The sequence below is a fragment of the Aethalodelphis obliquidens genome, unplaced genomic scaffold, assembly GCF_003676395.1.
Source record: "Aethalodelphis obliquidens isolate GAN/ISIS:26980383/991018 unplaced genomic scaffold, ASM367639v1 scaffold28, whole genome shotgun sequence".
NCBI lineage: Eukaryota > Metazoa > Chordata > Mammalia > Artiodactyla > Delphinidae > Aethalodelphis > Aethalodelphis obliquidens.
The window spans coordinates 11,498,011-11,502,186 of record NW_020837972.1 but is presented as its reverse complement, the minus strand read 5'-3'; the positions used below and the strand labels follow the sequence as shown (position 1 = coordinate 11,502,186).

At 45.0% G+C, this 4,176-nt stretch overlaps 1 pseudogene; it reads right to left on the bottom strand.

Moving 5' to 3' along the window:
• Positions 1–563: 563 nt before the first annotated feature.
• On the bottom strand, positions 564–3,241 carry LOC113630080 (PRELI domain-containing protein 2 pseudogene; annotated as a pseudogene).
• Positions 3,242–4,176: the final 935 nt, after the last annotated feature.

Here is a 4,176-nt window from a genome sequence, read left to right as displayed (position 1 = left end):
TGAGTTAGAAGGAGTCAAGGTGATAGCCCACCTCCCCACTCCCCAGCTTCTTTCAAGGACCAATCACAGTTCACGTGTTACGTTATACAAGTCAGCTGCTGGCAGTTATGTAGTACTGATGGGTAGAAATCAAATGCTCCTGATTTCTGAGAATCTTCAACATTACTATGAATATGGCTTAACTTCAACACAGGTCTGGTATATTCCTTTCTGTTCCAGGCCACCTAAGAATCAGGTATCAGGTTTAACTCCTTTATTTGTCCCAGAATCCTCTCATGAATCCCGAAGAAGGGCAGACACCACCTTCTACGGGATTTTTCCTATTTGTAAAATCATAGAGATTATGCCACAAGAATCAGCCAGAAGGTCTCAGCTCCACCAGAGCCGCTATTTGAGGCCAGCTCCCAGGGCAGTGTATCTTGTCATGTCCTGGCAGGAAGGTCTCCTCTTCTGTAAGCCGCCAACACCACATCCTTAAACCTGTATTTCGAAAATTGTGTTGTGTCTGAGAAAAGATTCTCGAGGAAAAGTAGACACAGCACAACTTCCTGGGGATTCTTTATTCAGCTAAGGGGGCACCACTGTTCCTTTAGCAGCATCTCCGTTATTCTAATTCCCTTCTGGGCGCCCTGTCTTAAAAATGTGCTGGCAAAAGTTTCCAAAACACAGTTGAGAAAACCAGCCCCTGTGATTGAAATCCCGTCTTTTTGAATGAACTCCGTCCAATTTGGATTTTTCATACTTTCCCAGAAGACAGACTCTCCCTTCACGGATGCATATTGTGTCCACGTAAGACAGTGGCTCCTTATAGCCACGTTCCTTTCCTGAGGACTGAACCACGATTCCTCTTCTAACTGGATATGAGGCACCTTTAAAATGTTCACCTTCCTTAAAATTTCTGGAACCACACTCTGACAGACTGCAATCCTCTTTCTATAGATGATCCCTGTTGACACATCCTGTTTTTCCTACACAATTTTTTACAGAGATGACATTTTTATCCATGGAGTTCAGATACTTTCGGAGGAAGCCGGTGACCACCTGCTCGAAGGGGTACTTGAACACCTCGTGCACGTCCACGGTGACCCCCACGGTGACCGCCAACCACACCTCCACAAGCACACTACTCTGCTGGAGCTCTCCACCAGCCTACTTTTAATAACAAAATCCATTTACCTAATCACGTTTACTCTAATCTCAGCCTGACCACGCACAGAACTTTTTCAGGGCTCCCTTTACACAAACCTTCCACAGCCTTCTGCATCCGTATTAGTTATGTCCCATATTTTTTTCCCACCTAGAAACAACCAGCGCTAGGACCAAATCACCTTATCTTCTTTAATAAAATGCAATTCCATTCCTCATACCTTCTTTTACTCAAAACATATATCCTACTTTCCTCCTGTATAGTGAAATGTTCCCTTTATTGTTTTTAGTAGCTTTAATTACGTACGTAAATTAGAATCCTCAACTCTTAAAAACCTTTATTTCTAGTGAAAACCAAGAAGCAATTATAACCTGTCTTTTACATTAGCATTCTGTAAATTGGTAAACATAAATACCAATAATAATTTCTAAAAACATGTGCTTTTTATAGAAAATATCTCAGTGTGGCACCAAACATTTAGTAATACCCCTAAAGACGTTCAGTTTCTCTGTAAAGGGAAGCCAATGTTTAGTAGTTAATTTTCAGTATCTTCTTATGTTTGGGAATGACTTATTCAATAAACTTCCATCATTTAACCTAATGTAGCACAACTCTAAAATTTCAACTTACCAAATACCTGGAGAGATCATTTTAAAGTAGACATTCCTAAAACACAATTATTTCTAAAGAGTTCACCCAAAAGCTCTTCTCTCATTTGCATTTATTTATAAGAATTTCATCATACCAAGTTAATTTTTTTCTTTCTGCCAACAAACTGCAAACAACATAAAGTCATTGACCTTCAGTAAAGCTAGGCCCAATCAGAGACACCTGTATCGAGTATACCAACAAGCTTAAGCTACGTTTAATACCAGATATTAATTTAATAGCGAATAATTCCTAGATCATGTGAACCTGAAATTTGTTCTGGCTAGCATCTTTTATACTTATAAGTATTTAATTTACAAGCGCTTACTTTTAAGTCAATTAAATATAGCTTATTTACAAGTTAAGTTTTACATAAACACAGAACCAGAAATCTTAGTTTTTCTGCTTGAGAAAAAAAGAGCCTTTTTTTTCCCCCCCTCAGCCTCAGGGACACAGATTATTAGATATGTTTCTGAGATCCCAGGTAGATCCTGAGATCCCAAGTAGATCATTTACATCTCAAAGGCGCAGGAAGACAAATGAAGATTCCTCCTTGAAAACTGCCCAGCCATCTTGGCCATTTTCAGGATCCTCCCCCCCCCCCCCCCCCCCCCCCCCCCCCCGCCAATTTCCAAATACCCAATTCAGTTTAAACAAATAACAGTAACAGAAAATAATGTATCCATAATTTGCTCACATTCAGCAAAACCAGGAAGAGTACCGAGGACTCAGGTGCCGAGACACACACACACCCTCAAGGTAAAAGCCAAAGCAATGGAAAAGCTCACTAGACGCCCCTGTTCTCCAGGTCTCAGGGAGTACTGAGGCCACACAATGTTACAATCAAAACATCATTTTCTTTCATTTACGAGAGCATAGCTGAAGATCTCCCAATTTTGCTAAATTCACCCTAGGGGGATTGTAAGATGAACAGAGCTCTGATTACCCATAATTAACTATTTACGGCAGGTGTTATGAAATATATCCAATGCAAAACTGCCTCTCAGGGTCAAAGTTCCCGAGCCCCAGAAAGGGAGAACCCCAACTAAAGGCCCATCAGAGATGAGGCTGAATGAAATACCAAGGCTGGTCCAAAAGGGAAAATCCCAACCAATGCTCTGCCGCAGGCAAAGCCAACGCGATAGGGAAGAGTAGACGGGTGTTACCACACCGCAAGCCCCATTACTCACCAAAGATGGCTCCAATGGCCAGTGCGAGTGCCTTGTTTCCATCACCACCAAAATCCAAAGCGCCGAGGGCCAGGGACGCCCGCTGGCCAGTTCTGGGGGCGTCTCTGAGACAAAGGTGCTCAGGCAGCTGCTGGACAGGCCCCCAGGAGCAGCTGCCAGCCAGGGCCCATGCGCCAGGGTGGGGCGTCCACGCGCGACTGAGCCCCAAGTTGGTTGCCAAATTGCTACCAAACCAAACGCAGGCCCGCTTGCTCATGCGCAGTAAGAGCCAATCTACTGACACCTGGCTGTGGTGAAGGAAAGTGCAGCTTAAGGGAAACACAAGGAGGACAGGTGCTTTCGCTCAAACCCGCCCCCGCCCGCCCTCCCCCAGCTCCCTGAGTTTCAGATTCAGAATTTGCATTTTTAACAAGTCCCCAAGTGGCGAAAATGCTGCTGCTTCAGGACAGCATTTGAGAACTACTCAAAGTACATAGTACTTTGAGAACTACGGGACTGGAGGTTCACATGAAGGTTTTTTTTTTTTTTTTTTGCAGTACGCGGGCCTCTCACTGTTGTGGCCTCTCCCGTTGCGGAGCACAGGCTCCGGACGCGCAGGCTCAGCGGCCATGGCTCACGGGCCCAGCCGCTCTGCGGCACGTGGGATCTTCCCGGACCAGGGCATCAACCTGCGTCCCCTGCATCGGCAGGCGGACTCTCAACCACTGCGCCACCAGGGAAGCCCCAGATGAAGGTTTTTGTGGTTCACACAGGACTTCTCTCTCAAGACCTCCCCAGGCAGGATGAATCCATGGTCTTACTGTGCTTCTTCCCAAGTGGAAAGTAGCACCATTGCAGCACTTTTTTCACACCAGGTTGAAATGATTTGTTTAAATATCAACCTGCCTCTTCCATGAGCTGTTCAAGGGCGGCTTTTACCTTTCTAAGTGTGTCCCAACCCCAAATGCAATGCTGGGACAGGGGCGGTGATCAATAAGTCTTTTTGGTTTAATAAATCAAGAATTGGAAGGTGGCTGAGAGTAATTTCTGAATAACGCCAATGATGATGAGTCCAAATGATGATGATGATGATGATGATGAAGAGGAGGAGGACGGGCGTGGGTCACACTGGCCCCATCGGCCTGACTGGCCCACTATGTGTTGAGGACCCTCTTGCAGAAGGCTGAGGACAAGCTGTCTCCTCTGGGAACT